The following is a 17255-nucleotide window of genomic DNA, read 5'->3' on the forward strand; positions in this document are numbered from 1 at the left end:
TATGAATTCAAAGAACTTCCCTTGAACTATGTTACTAGACTTCAAAAGATAAAGTCTTGTTAATGTCTGGAAGGGCTTCCCAAATTTTCCCATTGTTTCTATAATTCTAAATATTTTTTAGAACTTAGCTGTTGCTAAAGGGAATATAAAACACCTGAAGAAATTCAGAGTGGTGATCCACACCTCAGTTATTGATAATCATTTATTTTCTCATTTTATAGTAAAAATGACGATTATTATTTGGTCCAGAATCTGCAGGTTTAAGATATTTCACATAGCAATTATAGTGACTTACAGATGGTTCCTTGAATAATCAGTTTTGTGTTATATTTTAGGTTTTGGTAAAGACCTCTCACTTTTTTCCCCTGAAATGAAACTATCTAGGTGTATGTTACAGTTTGGATGTGAGATGCCCCCCAAAAGCTCATGTGTAAGACAATGCAAAAAAGTTTAGAGGTGAAATGATTGGGTTATGAGAATCTTAACCCAATCGGTGAATTAATTCCCTGATATGGATGAACTTGGTGGTACCGTAGGCAGGTAGCCTGTGGCTGGAGGAGGTGGGACCCTGGGGGCATGCCTTTGGGGTATATATTTTGTCCTTGTTGAGTGGAGTCTCTCTCTGCTTCCTGATGCTGTGTTCCCAGCTACTTTCCTCTGCTACACGCTCCACCATGCCTCCCCTCTGGCCCGGAGCAATGAAGTTGGTCAATTATAGGCTGAGACCTCTGTAACTGTGAGCCCCCAATAAACCTTTCCTCCTTTAATTGTTCTTGTCATGTCTTTCAGTAACAGCAACATAAAAGCTGACTCAAACAGTATAGTCTCAATTTTTCTTTTCTTTTTTGAGATAGGGTCTTGCTAAATTGTCCAGGTTGGCCTTGAACTCACAATCCTCCTGCCTCATTCTCCTGAGTAACTGGGATTACAGGCACATACCACTGTGCCAGTCACATTTTTTTTAAACCTTGTCAATAATAACTTTATTTTAAATGCTAATTTTGTTTCATGTAGCTTAGGCATCCTATGAAATTCTTAGCCAAATACAATAATAAATTGTTTATTTTTACAAAGGTCTTTTTGCCAAATGGCAGACCCATTTGGCCTTGGCTTGAACTCATGGAAATTTTTAGTTTGACTTATTAAACTAAATAAAATTTGGGTGAGGGAAATTCCTGTTTTACTCAAGCAGTGAACTCAAAGCTCATGTTATTAAAATGCACTCAGTGTCCTCAATGTCTACAGTAACTCTTCTGTGTTCAACCTCCTCGGGTGAACTTTATCCCCAGACCAGCCTCAATGAGGAACTGAGCTGGGGTCTGGAACCTTCTCTTGCCTGAAGGGGTAAACACACAATCTGAAGGGCTTCAGTGGAGTCCATGTACCATTAGCCAAGTAAGATTCTGCATAAACACGTAGAAGACTTTTATTCCTGGGCAGGATCAGCTTTCTTGTTTGCAGGTCTAGTGCAGAATGAGAACGTAGGGCCACCTCATGTTCAAGATCAGTAAGCATTTCAAGATGGGGACAGCAGTGCATGAACCCAAGTGTGGGACCCAACCATGCAACAGCTCAGATGGAATGCCAGGAAGCTGGTCTGCCCTGGGGTTTCCCTTGCTGCCTTAGGACCCTGGTCACTTTCCTTCTGCAAACCAGGGCCTGAATCCCAGTGGTTCTCACACATACGTAATCCACAATCTGTGACCAAGTCCTACAAAGTCTGTGAACTAGTCCCCTCACGCACACACACCAGTTCTCCTTCTCCTCCTTGGGATGTCTCTTACCTTTTTCTCCTGCATCCATCAGTTCCCCGGCCTGACCAGATCACAGCAGAGGGCCTGTCTCACCACTGCTGGAGAGCCTTGGAAGATTTCTCATTGCTTCTGGGCAGAAGACCAGAGCCTGGCCAGGAACCTCAAGGCTTGGCCCTTTCTGTCCCCTTCCTTCCCTGGCATCCTTAGTTCAGGTCACACTCTCTACAGTGTTGGTGTGTTGTCCTGACCATTTCCCATGATGCCCCTCAGGAGGGATGCTCTCCAGGCTTGGAGACTTCTCACGGCTGCCTCCTTCCTCCCACGTCATGTTTTCTCTTTGTCTTCACCTGCCTGACTTGTATTCAGCTTTCAGGTTTTGTCTTAAGCACAAAGTCCTCAGGAAGCTTTCCCTGCCTCCCAGACTAGGATAAAGCCCTGACTACAGACCCATTCCCCCAGCATATATTCTTCCCCTTGATACAACTCATTGTTCTTGTCCAGTGAATTTCCTGTGTGTGAAGACAGCTCCTGACTCTGCCTCCTTCCCAGGGTACCTGCATCATAGAAGAACTTGGCAAGTATTTCTTGATGGAGGATGGGTGGGTGGAAGGATGAATTCAAGGCTCTCTCATGAATTCAGTATCATAGAGGGAGAGAATTGCTGTCATTGAGCAATGAGGGAAATGTGTTCACTGCTGCTGCTAGTATGTGAAAGGCCCACGGAACGTTCTGGCAGCTGTGGTTCTGTGGAATTACAGTGTGACTCATCTGACCCTACTTGTGTTGGCATTAGTTTTTTTTTTTTTTTTTTTTAAAGGCACCTTCTGGGATTATGGGTGATTTTAAAAATTTCCTTCTTTATGTTTCTACTTGCTGATAATATGCATGCATTATTTTGATCGTGAAGACAAACAATCCCTCCCCAGCAAAGTTTACTTTAAACAAAGTAGTAGGCAAGAGGAATTTGCTGTTAGGGCCATTTTCTTTGCAAATATATTTCCTCTGGCTGGAAAGGGGAAACGGGCTTCACATGCCACAGAAGGAAGGGTGTGAGGAGGAAGTTAGTGTTGCCTGAATGGAGCTCGTGAGTCTTCCTTTAAATGGGTCGCACTCCGTGTCTGTGTAATATGCCCAAACACCCTGCTGCCATGAGTATCTAAAAGCAACAAGTTAAGAAGTGCCCGTGAAAACAGGAAAGCCGGCATGGCTGTTGACCTTGACACAAGCGCTGCTGATTACCAGGGATGGCGTTTACCGTCTCTGAGGCCGTGAGCGCCCAGGAGGGCATCTACCCTTGCCTTCTGTTCCAAAGCCACAGTTGTGCAAAGCTGTGATTTCTAACCTCACTGGATTATCTGTCCTCAAACACTTTTTCCCTCCTGTTTTATTTGTCTTCTATACAGGTAAGAAAAGAGAAAAATTTAAGAAAAGTCTATGGAATAGATTAGGCAGAGATTAGACTGTGTAGTGAGGCTGACCGGTCAGCTGAACATGAGACTGGTTAGACCTGCGGTGGGACCGGCTGTCTCGGCCCTGGGGCTTTCAGTTTTAAAGCGGGATGGTTCTGGACAAGCCAGGATGAGTTGATCACCCTCCCCTGATGGCAGGTGAGGTAGCAGATGTGGACCTAGCAGATGTCACGTGCCACAGCATCCCCTGGAGTGCAGCCTGAGGCCTTCACGGCATCGCCCCTTTTTCCAGAGCAGTTTTGAGGACAAAAGTTGGGACCCTGATGGTATTATTCTTAGCATGTCACTTTTTAAAATTTTTCTATCACAAAATTCCCTTAACTTTTGCTTTAAAAGATCTGTGATTAAAGAGAAAACAGGATCCTGGCATGAACTGAGATTCTGATATTTCTGAACTCTCAAAATTGTTCCTTTTAACTTGCATCGAATGCAAATTTCAGTTCCTAAAAAACCCAAATAAGGTAATAAATATCAATGGAAGGAGGTTGGATTTATCTCTTTTTGGTAAATGATGACCTAGTAGGAAAATTGCTGATTGAGGAAAAACACATCGCTGGTTCATGCTAACACAGGAACCAATACAGGCTGCTGGAAGATTGTCATCCAAATAATCAGCACCGCTTTCTGCACAGCACCTCTAAGGCTTCTAACTGGCCAGGAGGGGCGCCATCAGCATCCTGATTTCATGGGAAACAGAGCAGGTAAGTGGCTGAGGAAAGGCACCCAGTTCTAACTGGCTCCAAGGTCAGTAGCGTTCCCAGAATGGCTGGCTGCGACTCTTTCCCTTCCAAGAGGGGTGGGGTATGTGTGCCCTGTGGCTCTCATGCCAGATCAACAGATCACAGCAGGAGATTTCTGTAGCAGAGAGCCGAGCATCTGCAACTGCCTAAGAAAGGTGAGGCCTTCTGATGCCACTTTTTGTTTGACGGCGATTCTCTGTATGTACTCGGATTATATAACTTTTACCTTCTTTAGGAAGAGAAGAGCAGTGGTCGCAATGGAAGAGTAAAATAGTAATAGTAACAATAGAAGCGCTGTGTTTATTACTTGACACCCGTCAGGTGCACTTAGCTCTATCATTTCTAATGTTCAGAACAACCCAGTGAGGAGCCCGAAGCTCGGAGAGGTGGCCGAGTGTGGCCTATCCCAAGGCTAACCCCAGGGTTCAGGCGTTTCGTATGATCATTTTGAGATTTATTTCTCTCGTTTTACAGTTGTGGAAACAAAGATTCACTGAGAAGGAAGAATTTACTGAATTCTCGTCGTTGGAATCAACAGGGCCAGGTCTCACAGCCAGGCCACCGGAGGCCTCTTCACACAGAACGGGAAGCCAGGACCTGAGAGAAGCTGGAAGTCCTGATGTCAACCATCCTGGAGTCCCTGCCCAGGGGAGGGTGTGATTATAAGACATGAACTCATGCTAGCTGGAATGTTCTGGTCACATGAGGCAGGGTCACCCAGACTTAAACAATCAGGGAGGACTACTCAGGAGTATCAGGCAGAGCCAGGACTGAGCTGAGGCCAGGCTTCCGGAAGGGCAGGGTTGTGGTTGGGAGGTACCTGGGCTTTGTCTTGTTTGTGGAGACCGGCTTCTGTGGTACCCAGTGTAATGGGACATACTTGTGGGCGGCACCCGTTTATTCGTTATAAACCCAGTGATGGGAAAGAGTTCTTTGTTCCTAAGCACGGGTGGGTAGGGTGGGTACGCTCGTTCATATTGCTACAGACAGGAGGCAGGTGACTTTGTGCCAGAGTCCAGTTCAAACCCTTGGAAACATTTTGAGCTGGACAGATGACTCAGTAGGACTTGTGTGTCCAGGTGTCAGATTCAAAACAAGTTATGAGGAAGAATTACAGTAGCACCCAGATGGAATCCATGAGACAATTGAACAGTACCCTAACTGCATTGACAGTTGGTGACAAGATACTTGGGTATTTCATTAAAATATTCTGGAAAATATGTATGTGCTTCTGGAAAATATTGTCACAATGATTACAATTAGCTATTTAAAATTTTTTTAAAAAGAATTTTTGTAAGGATGATTTAATTGGGTATTGTGTTCCTGATCAACTGTGCTCATGGGCCCAAGATCATTTATAAAGTTTTTTGAGCAATGAGGTCTGCAATGACAGGCTTTCCTGGCCAGCATCTTATTCATTTCCAAAGCTCCCTTGTGAATAAAAATTACAGTTTTTTTTTTTTTTTTTTTCAGAGAGTCAGGATGGAGCATTAGCAGATGTGGAATGTTTGGCTCTTGGTGTCATGCTACCTAATCTATGCCAGGTTCTTTCTCTCTGGAAAATTACTCAACTACGCTCAAATGATTAAATAAATGTACGAATGAATACCCAAAACTTCCACAGTTGTGACTGTGAGCCTCTCTGTCCATTCCTGAGTGTGGTGGGGCTGGGAACATCACCACGTAAGCACTTGCCCCTTGGGTTTCAGATCTAATGTGGAAGACGGTGGGGTTGGAGGTCGCCGACTCTGAGGGTAAGGTCCGTGGTGGAACCAGCAGCAACCTCCTTTGGATCCTGCCAGCTTGGAAACTGCTGGTTTTCTGCCCGGCCCTTTGCAGATCATCTGCGTCAGGTTTACATGCAGCCTTTGTTACTCTTTTAGGTGGATGGAAATTATTTCCATGCAAGTTCTCGGAGCACTGGTATCTGTAATTACATTCTGCAAGAGCTACTAGGCGCTGCCAGCACATTTAACTGTTCAATGTCACAAGGCAGCGACTACATTTTTGACACCTGGTTATTTAATTCCTTACAGTACAGATAAAGAGTCTTATGCCATTTGGCCTCCACAGGGCCAGCTCGCTGGAGCAGCATTCCTGCCCACGCTTGCTTCAGAGGTGAATTCCATCTCCAGCAACCTCGGCCCAGGATTCACTGTTGACTGAAGAAAGACAAGCTGTATGGGAAGGTGCCATGTGGCGTGACATCCGGGGTGTTTTCCTGCCTCTGCTGGGTAATCCTGACCTTGTTATCACACATCCGAGGTGGAAACGTGACGTACTGAAACTGATTTACAAAAGCCACATACAGAAACCAGTGAAGTGTTTTTAGCTCCAGTGTGGTTACCGCTTACTTCCGCTACATATTTATAGCCAAGGCTTTTGAACACGGCTGGGGGCAGAGCCAGCTCATGGTAGGGTGGGAGGAAGTCTGTTTTCTAGTTACTGCTTCTGCAATTTATATTTCCCTCTTATTTCAACCAAGGAGAGGCCTTAGCGGACTCAATTAACAAGAAGGTGGTGTTTTTCTGTACCCGTTGGCCATTCCAGTGAGACAGCCACTAAACCCAGGCAGCGCGATGAATGGAAACATTCAGAGGGGTACAGACGGTGGTGGGGGGAGGCCAAAGTAGACTATTTTAGATCCAAATATCAGACTTCAAGCTCACTTTGTGATGCATATACAAGTATGAATTTGCATCCTATGTGCATAGAGCTTTACAGTGTGTCAATTTCAGAAAGGGACCAGATGAGACTAATAGACCTTGACACCTGCTTAGCTTTCTTCCTCTGCCTTAGAAATCCTGCCCACTGAGATTCCGACACACATCATAGATACAATATTTGGAGAACAAGAAGCAGGCTGGGAGTAATGTTCACGCCAGAAACATAAGGAGGCTAATTCCAGATTTGCCAGCAATCACTGGGAGCTCTTGGCCCTGTTTTTTAATCCTCGGAGTTTTTCAGGATAAGATTTCACAGCACTTCACTTCAGTGTTTTGAGGAATTGTGAATATTAGAGGTCACGAAGCTCGTGGGAACTGTAAGCCGCCACGTGGCACAGGGCTGCAGCAGTCAGCAGGTGCACAGGGAGGAGGTGACTCACGGAAAAGGGAGGGCTCCATCTGGGAGGGACGTGCACCTGCGCTGCCAGGTAGGAAGTGAGTCACCAGCCCTGGAGCTTCCGGCTGACCTGCTTCTGGATCAACGGAGGCCCCGGGGCCACCTACATCCCCTGGGTGACTTGTTTCTCTGAATCTGACCTGGTTGGCACCGTCTTGGCCTCACCCTTCATGTTATGCACTAAACTGAAGAAGGAGCAGTCCTTTTTCCACAGTGACCAGTGTCTTCCTTCAGGTGTCTACACTGCACGGAGAAGACCTAGAGATCCGTGTGGAAAACTCCTTCCTTCTGGGTCTGGTCTGGAAGTGCAGAGCAGCCTTCTCAGCCCTTCACTGAGCATCCACGAGGGCAGAGGTGGACTAGGCTTTGGAGGGGGGTCACAGTTTGTCACCATGCCAACATCAGCCCACTTTGGAAAGGGCTTTCCATTATTTTTCAGGCACGAAAGAGAAGTGCATGTTTGATATGGAAGTATATAATCCGGGCATGGGGTGGGAGGTCAGAACGCTCCTCCTGGCATAGGGACCGCTGAGCTGAGGGTGGGAAGAGCCAGTGTGGGAGAGCGCTCTGCTCCTCCTTGTCGTCCAAATCAACACGTGAGGTCTCAGGATAGGAGACACCCTGACCCTCTCCCAGGGAGGACAGAGGTTGACTACAAGAGACAACTTTGGGCCCTTGAGGGCCCAGAGGAATGGACACTAACACGCTGTACCAATGGCCCTTATCTGCTGTTTATTTACTTTCCCCCAATTTGCAGTCTCTAGAGACTGATGTTCTTTTCCTTTGTATTGTCAATTTTCTAGAAATGGACTGTTCTCTGTTGATGATGCTATAAAGCTGGAATTCAAAGCTGACCTTTTGTGAATTTCTCATCCCCTGGATATCTTCCACATATATATATAATGTAGGTGATAATTAAACATCCATCTGGTTTTCTCTTGTGAACCTGTCTTGAAGGTTCAGGAAAAAATGATCTTCCTCCTGTGCAGTAGTGAGCCAGAAAGAGGCTTGAGTTGAGTGTTGTGTTTGATTTCTTTTCTATTTGATTTAGGACGTTTGGCAGATTTGCCGGATTTCGATCACCCTCCTTCATAAAAGAAACATCCTGAGCCAAGCCAGTGAAGACAGTCGGGGCTTCTGGCTGCAGATCATACCTGCCACTTGGCATGTAGGGGCTCCACCAAAGTTGCCCCTGCCCTGCCCTGCCCAGCTTGACACAGCAGCCTGGATATGGAGAGGGGCAGCCCCCACCTGTATCCAAGGTTCTCTCTTGCAGCATCTTTTATCCTTGGTTCCCTGGGGTGAGCCTCACTCTGGGGAGCCCTGGTCCCAAGTTCCAATTTTCACTCTGTCGTTCTTGGGCTTTTCTAAGCACACTGTATCTGCAGTGGAAATTGAAATTCTGGACCCAAATCGGTGTTTTAGCTGCCCAAATAGGCTCACCAGGGGCTCTCCTTCCCTTTCTTGGATTCCAAGGAACTGACGCAGCTGCAGGCACTAACAGATGCATCATCCCTTCCTGTTCCTGCTTCTGCTAGACTGACACTAGCCTGGGAGTAGCTAGGAGTAGTGGTCAGGCCTCAGTGACCACATTTTACAAGTGGAGGCTCTGAGGAGTTGAGTAGAATATTCCTCCTAATGCTGTACAGCTCGTGTGCACCAGAACTTGCTGCTAGGCCGATATTTCCACATCCTGCATGCAGATGTGTTCTTCAAAAGCCCCGACTTTCTGCTATGCAGGTACAATGTCAGAATAATAGGAAACTGGTGACTCATAGCTACTCCTGACTTATTCCACGGCACACACAAAACAATTTCTCTACCAACTGTTCCAGAGCCCATCTCTGTCTTTAAGGCTGCTCTTCAACTCCAAGCGTGAGGGACAGATGGCACATCATGGGCTGCTTGCTACGTGTTGTCCTCTGAATGAAAAATGAAGCAAGTCTCCAACACAAAAATATGTGATTCTACGAAACTAGCATCACAGAAAGGAACTGAAGAAGAATCAACGGATTACCGAGGATGTAGGCAAAACTGCACATCTGGGGTCTAACCAGTTTGTGGGGGTGGACCTGCCACGGCTTGAAATTGCCACATAGGGTGAGAATAAAAAGCAGACGTTTCAGGTGGTTTTCTTCTTATTTCGCTTTTCTCTCTAGACCATGCACTCAGCTCCTGTGGCTTCCTCCTCTTCCTCGGGTAACAAGTGATTCATGTTATCCATTGGATTTCTTAAGCATTATTTTTATTAGTTTTTCTTTTCTTTTTAAAAATAACTCTAATTTCCCAGTGCTTGGTGGCCACCCTCCGGCACCTGGTTCCCCAGAGCGGTTTGCAGGTTTGCGTCCGTCAGGTGGAGGCAATGGGCAGAGGGCCTGCAAGTAGACGAAGCCCCTGCCCCCGACCAAGGAGCGTGGCCTGGGCTCAGTCGGTTGCTGCTGCCTGCCCCCACCCAAGCATAGTGCAGGTGACCAGGCCACCAGCTTGGCTTCTGCCGGTTCCTGAATTTCTTCTGGGCCTGAAATCCAGCCCTGAATGTCAGTCTAGGCAACTGGAACCCACTTCCTCTAGGCCCCCAAATCTTCTGTGTCCTCTCTGGCTGGTCCCTGCCCCTGGCTCTGCACCTGTACCTGGATAGAGCTCTCTACGGCAGTGACACTGAAGCCCCTGAGGTTGAGAACTCTCCTGTCTAGCCCTGCTATCCCTCCCCCAACCCACCCCTCCACCTCACTGGACAGATTGAGATCAATGCCACTCTCCGTCAGACAGGACTTTGTAATTTGGACCATCTGATACTCCCTAGGGCAGAAATGGGAGGGCAGCACCCTCTGGCTGGGTTTCAGTGATGTGCTGATAAGCACAGCTCTCTGGGAAAAAAAGAGCCTAAAAGTACATTTGGTGGTTCCCATGGTGTAAATCCTCCCACCAAGGCCAAGTTCAAGTTATCCACATGGTGTCAGTGAATGTGCTGCTGGAAGGAGACGTGAGAAGCACAGGTCATGCAGGTGCATAAAAACACACATCAATGACCTGGCAGCACAGACGATAGCGGACTGCAAATAATCAGGAACTGATGATTTTCAAGTCTTTCTTACTGTCGCTTTCAGTGTAATTTATTCAATTTTTAAGTTTATGTTATTTAATTTTTAACAATGGCTGACAACTGGCTCACGAACTTCCTGAGACTTTACGTCTTGGTTCTCTCGAGCCTGTCTAGGCCAGTTTCAGCACGTCCTCACTTGGTTTGTTTCTGAGGCCCATCTCTCTGTGACTTCAGCTGAACTTCATCTAACCCCGTAGGATAAGATTCTTCCACCAGCCAGGGCCGAGTGATGTCTTATCTCCTGGTTGCTAAATGCAATGACTACATTTCAGTCCTTATTCTACTTGGCTTCCAAGTAGAATAAAGACCAAATCCACACCGTCAGCCCAGATTTGCCCTTGAACTCCAGTTACCTGAGCGACTTTCTGTACGTCCTTCTTGCTGTGTGTCCTCAGGCATTCCCACCATCGGTCATCCTATAAATATTAGTAGAGCACCTACTACCTGCCAGTCATGCACCACGTGCTGATAAGCTGGCTGCAGCCCTGCTCTCCTGGAGCTCATCTGGGTAATGATGTTATCATCTGCCCAGTGACCCAGGTCAGAATCCTTGAGTTGTCCTTGACTCCGGTCTCTCACTTGTTTATGAGCACTTGGTTAATAAATCTGATCTGCTCCACTTCCTAAATGACTCCAAGCCCTCTCCTTCAGCTTCCGTCCAGGGCTGCCATTTCTCTCCCACCTTCCCCCTATCAGACTTGCTGGATTCAAGTCCATTTTCCATACTGCTGGGCTAGTGATATTGCTGAAATTCCATTTGCGATGTTGCCATTGTCCTCCCAGTCTTCAAATAACATCTCCACACGGCGTAAAGTACTTTTAAGTGAACTGGGGCCTGTTTCTTGGTCTTCTCAACACGCTCCTTCTCAGATCTATGCTATGGCCAAAGGGACCTTCCTTGGCCTCCCCACTTGGCCAGTGCCATTTCTACCTGGAGTCCCTCTGCTCCCCACCTCACCCCCATTCCCTTCTTGATTGCCTGCTCCTCCTATTCAACCTTCAAATCTTGGTTCCAGGGGCAAGTTCACCAGTATGGCTGTGCAGTGAGAGCCACCAACCGCCTCTGTACACTGTTTGTCCACAAGGTTTGTTGAGTGAATGACTATCAAGGGTGACAGAGTGAGGTGGCTGAGGGCACAGGATCCTGAGTTTGTGTCAGTGCTGCCTCCCACGTAGTGTGAATTGGGTCCATCACTCTGCCAAGTAGCTGCCTCGTAGTCTCAGTGGGAGGTACGTGAGGAAGCGTCTGCAAATGGTTATTATCATGACTGCATATTTTTTGGTATTTGAGTTGCTTCTACATTGTGCTTCACAAGTCTGCTTTTCTGGACTCCTTCCATCTGTTTGTTTATTACTATTTTAATGCTCCTGATTTTTATTAGAGAAACAGCTTATTATAAATAGTATATACTTAATATTTTTAACTGCCACTTCCTGGGGGTGGGGGCATTCAGTGTGAAAGACATTGCTCTTCCAAAATTTAGTGTGGGATGGGTGAAAAAAAATGTAACTCACATACATTACACTGAAATCCAAGGGAACGACTGAGTTAGGCCGCCTATCTGGATATTCCCAAGTGCAGAGGGGGGCAGCCCTGCCTGTATTTGCATATTGGCACAACTTCCTTCTTTGCAGAAATGCTCTGTTTCCTTTTACCATCGCCCTCTACTGGCCAGATGCAGAACTTTCCACTGTATTTAACTCTGTCGCCCCTAGGGATCCTTCTCCAAGTCACAGGGCCCAATTTCCCAGGCGTAGGTAGAGGATGGTTGGAGGGTTACCATCTGCGGTGGCGGTAGAAGCCGTGGGAGTACAGAAGCAATTCCAGACCTCAAAGTCCACATTCAAGGAGACTCTTGGAAAAACAAACTAGGAAAAAACTGGAAGAATTCTTAGAGCAATGAGGAAATTTTTGTGCCTAGACATTTTATCCTGGTTTGCCATGAATAAAGACAGGGATGGTATTTATGTAGAGCTTCGAAATGTATAGAGTACTGTGACATATGTTTTCAATTATGCCATTGAGGATGGCATTCATGAAATAAAGTAGAAACTGTGTTGGGAGACTGACATTTACTGTTGTCAGATGCGTCTATTGGCAACAGTCTTGTCAGTCAGCTGATGTTATGTCTCTTCTCAAAGGTCACACTTGAAACAAAGTCTAGTTTCAGAGGAAAGAAATCCTGTGATCATGACTCACCGCATTATCTTCCAGTTGCACCTGAGCTTCCCCCGGCCTCACCAGTTACAGTGGAGGTAGACAGATGTGAGAACCAGAAAGACATCTAATGGGTGATTTTCAATTTCTGCTTTGCAACCACGATCCGAGAGATTATGAAAGGGCACTTTGAGGATTAAAAACATTTAACTTGGCTTCTTCCTAGGAATGAAAAGTCAAAAATCATCTGAAGTAGGGGTTTCTTTTTAAGAAGCAAAACCACTCTTTTCAAGCAATTTCTTTTAAATCTCTCGCATCTGAGCTTAAACCAGTGACACTGTTACATTATAATCTGAATGGAAGCGTGAGAAAGGGGCTTTTATTTATTTAATCCTTGAGAAAAAAGGAAGACTCCTAAATTATGCCAAAGAGCCTATCAATCGTCTTTATTACTCCAAACACTCGAAGAGAAATGTCCACACACTCAGAGTTGGTATTTTTCGATCCCAGATGCATTTTCTTCCCTACCAAGTGGGGAGGGGTGACTAACACTCAGGAACACATGCCAAGTGAGGCTACTAGGAAAGAGAGGGCTGAGAGAGAATTCCTCCCCGGATGTTGTGAAAGCCCTTTACTTAGGAGAGAAAGCCAGGAAAGTTCCAGGAGCCCCCCGCAGGTTTGCCGGATATCTCGGGGACCAAAGCTGGGTCTCAGGTCTAGTTCTTGTCCAAACCAGTCACTGGCCAGGAGAAAAGGTTACTATGAATGGACCGGATAAGTATTTTGGGGTAGAAAGGACATTAGGGAGGTAACCACCATTTTGGATGCTGCATCTGGAAATCTTGAGGCTAAAACAGGTGTTCTTTGGCTTTTGGCAGATCAGAGGCCTTTCTGCTTCCTATTAAGGGTCTTTGGTGATTAAATTAAAATGAGAAAGGTGTGATTTATTTGTACTCTACATTTGAAGAGCACGGCATAGCTGCTACATTTATATGACCAATTTATGGATTGGGGGGAAATCTTTAATTCCAGTAGCCAATTCCATCCACAAGCAGGAGAGGAGAGGAGATGCTTGCTGGTGTGTCTCCCTGGTGGGACTCTCTCCTGACTCTGAATGGAATGGAGAGACCTTTTGGGGCAGCTGGGTAGCTCCCAGGGTAATCATGATAGTACTCGATATCTTCACCTCCCAGTGTTATGGGGCACAACTTAAGAACAGGCCAATCACCACTGAGAAGTCCAAATTTGAGAGTCTTTATTAAGCTGGCCGGCTGACTGTCTCACACAATGCCCCCAAAATGGCTATTGGGAGAACAGCCCCAACCATAGGGTTGTAGGGGTTCTTATACCAAAAATCACATCAATCATAAGTATCTGTTGCTATGATTTGAAATTACAAACTAACATCATGAGATCATCGACAGAGGGGGAAGTGGGTCAAAATGACCCTTACCTAGGTACAAACTAAAGAATGGTTACTAACATCCACACAATCACTGTTCACATGGTACATTGTTTAGGAGCAATAGGAATCAAAAGAGAGCAATTTTTCTTTACATAGGAATTGTCATTCTGTATTGTTAAACATGTCACACTAAGTAACTGATGATGGGCACAGAGGCGGGGTGTTCCCATGGGAGAAGCTTATTTCCTATATAACATGGAGTCTCAGAGCAAAATGGAGTCTCTTTAGTCATTTCCCTTAGAGTCTGGCCTAGAACATTCTCATGGAGTCAGATCTGTCAGCCCATTACCCCAGCAGGTTACTTTTAGCCAAAATTAAGGTCTTCCGATTTGGGATCAGAAGTACATTATAAGGTAAGATGAATTTTTGACCTTATTTTCAGAGGGGCTGCCACCAGATCAGGACAATCAGTAGTGTGTTTCCTCCAGGAACTCGGCTCGGAAGCCATCTGCCCCCTGAGACCAGCCGGATCCTGCTACTCAGAAGCATCCGGTACAGGGCGACATTTCCTTTCCCTGAGGATGTTGCTCTTTCCAGAAATGCTTTCACCTCCCGAAATAGATTCCGGAAGTTGCAGCTGGAGAGCAGTCCAGCCAGTGGAGACGCTTCGTGTCGGGCCAAGGCGGGGCTTTAGTAGCCCTGTCCGGCCTCCGTCCCCTGACTGGGCCCTTTCAGTTCTGGTGGCCTTGGGTTACAGTCCCCTGAGGAACCGACTTCTAAAACACACCCCGAGCTGGATGTCAACCTTCTCGGGTGGCGGCTCGGTTCCCTTTCTCCCTGCACTCTTATTCCAACTATAGCATTCCATGCCTTGAAGTCGTGGTGCGCCCGTGAGGAGGGAGGAGCCTGGCTCAGGTTGTGTTCCCAGAGGCCTGGGCCCACCTGGAGGCCATGTGCCCATGTTCATTCGCACAATGTGTGATCCACATAGAGACCCAGTTTCCAGAAAGCACTTCTCTGTCCAAACAGGAGGTGTCCAATAAATGCAGACACTTAGCTGAGTACCCAAGAGACACCCCAATTTCTTCCTTGCTTTTATCCAAACTCTATCTCCTCTGAGCTTCCCATATCCTGCCCTACATGCAGAATTTCCAAACTCTGGACAATGCTGCTGGACAGGGACTCGTTTAGGAAGGGACACGGCCCAGTTCTGGCCCTCAAGGCATTGACAGGAAGCGGGAGGCTTCTGACAAGGTTTCTTATTCCTTAGGAAATGGAGAGTCAAGAAAGATATAGGCCGGGTTCCCTGACATGGTCCTGGCTGTTTCTAATCTTGTGTTAACCGCCTTGGGACAGTGACAGGAGTCTCCTGAGACCACAGGTCCATCAAATCTGGTCAATAGAAGGTATGTATGCAACTTGGACCCTAGAGGTTTTTTAGTTGCAGGATTAATCCTAAAGCTTCTCAACCTCTGAACTTCTGAATCCCCTTGTTTAGTCCATATGGAGCTAAATCAGAAAGTGTCTGACACAATCATCCATAGTTAGTCATATTGGTTGGGATTTCTCCACTGACTTCCTTTTCAGCATCTGTTCTTTTATTTCCATCTCAGCAGGAGTTCTGAGATCTGGGCTGTGTCAGTGCTGGAAGCCTTCTGTGCAGGGAAAACCTGCATCCATCCTGAGCAGAAGTTCCAGTTAGCACAGTGGCCACCGCTGATGGTGCTCACTCCTGTCTCTTCAAGCCAGTGCTAAGCCCTTTGCATGCATTATCTTATTTAATTTTATCAAAATGACTCCCTGAAGTAGGTACTATCACTATTCTCACTTGATAGATGAAGAAGTCAAGTCCCACAAAAGCTAAGTAATTTTCCCAAGGGTCACAAAGCTAGTCACTTTCAAAGTTAAAGGTCAAACCAGACTCTGGCCACACCCCACTGACCATCACTTTGACCTCTCTTCCCCTCTAATTGTGGGAACAGCACACACGCATGGGGCAGAGACCTCTTGATCTGATGGCTTCACAGAATCAATATGCAAATTCTCTGGGAGATGCGTAATCTTATTTTGAATCTAAAGACACTTGAGTATATAAAATTCACTGTGTGACATGAACTCTTATGAGTTTTAGTTAACCTCTCTGTACTTTAGATTCTCTGTGAGGTGTGACAAACTGTCTTCCCACTGCCTACCTCCTTGGGATGTGTTACATGAGAAGATATATTTGAAAACAGAGAGAGACGATACTAGAGAGAGTCACGCTATGGTTAATGGAAACCGAAGAACTCTGCACAACCCTTAGGAAGTGACTAGTGCCATGAAACACATTAGTTTGTTGAAAACATTCCATCCAGAATGGAATTCAGGAGGAAAACTTCTGTGAACATGAAAATGAGAAAACAAATTAGCAGCTGTAGGTAAGATATTATTTGGTGTTCAAAATGTTGTATTGAACACAAGACAAATTTGAGTTATGTAAGGGGCAGTTGTTTTTTGTTTTTACATTGTGTTAAATATAAGAAAAATATACTTTTTTGAACCCAGAGTCACTTAACCACTGAGCCACATCCCCAGTCCATTTTATATTTTATTTAGAGACAGGGTCTTGCTAAGTTGCTTAGGGCCTCCCTAAGTTGCTGAGGCTAACTTTGAACTTGTGATTCCCCTGCCTCAGACTCCTGAGTGACTTGGATTACAGGCATGCACCACTGCTCCTGGCTAAGAATATTTTTAAAGGAAAAATTTCTCACAGATAACTGATGTTCACCTAATTTTACTATTATGTTACTTAAATATGTATAAATCTGAAACTAGACGCAGAGTCCTTAGACTAGTAGATCTAATACAATTATAAAACCAAGATAAAATTTGAAATTAGATAAAAACAAAATAACAAAATCAATTAAATTCAGATTAATGACATGAAATGATGGATGATGTTTCATTGAAATAAATTGGATTTAACAGTATAAAGAATAAACTCTTGGGCTGGGGATGTAGCTCAGTTGGTAGAGTGCTTGCCTCACATGCACAAGGCCCTGGGTTCAATCCCTAGCACCACACACACACACACACACACACACACACACACACACACACAAATAAATAAGTAAACTCTTGTTTGGTTCCCCAGTTCTAGATTCAGGCTGCCTAGGTTCAAATCCCAACTCTGCCTCTTACTGGCTGTGTAACAGAGGGCAAATTAGTTAACATCTCTGAGACTCAGTTTCCTAATTGGAAAATGGAGATAATAGTACTCATCTCAAAGAGCTCTAATAAAGATTAATGATGGTCATGTCTACCTCTTATTTGGCACAGTGCCTCATACATAATAGGGGCTCAATAAATGTTAATTAGGATTAATATCATTAGTTTACTTCATTAACAACACTAAAGAAAATAATTCATGTTTTTCATTAGTATGCTTTATGTGGAATTAACAATCTCCATATTTTGTTCTTTGGTCCACAATGATCAACCTTATTTTTAGCCAAACTACTACA

General features: G+C 45.5%; 1 long non-coding RNA gene across 1 annotated transcript; it reads left to right on the forward strand.

Annotated features, from left to right (window-relative positions):
- Window positions 1–3084: 3084 nt before the first annotated feature.
- Window positions 3085–4845, forward strand: LOC124988041 (uncharacterized). The gene is made up of 3 exons (XR_007109339.1): window positions 3085–3157; window positions 3808–3924; window positions 4438–4845. It is a non-coding gene; the product is annotated as an uncharacterized LOC124988041 (long non-coding RNA).
- The last annotated feature ends 12410 nt before the right edge of the window (window positions 4846–17255 follow it).

This window comes from Sciurus carolinensis, chromosome 7 (genome assembly GCF_902686445.1).
Source record: "Sciurus carolinensis chromosome 7, mSciCar1.2, whole genome shotgun sequence".
Taxonomy (NCBI): domain Eukaryota; kingdom Metazoa; phylum Chordata; class Mammalia; order Rodentia; family Sciuridae; genus Sciurus; species Sciurus carolinensis.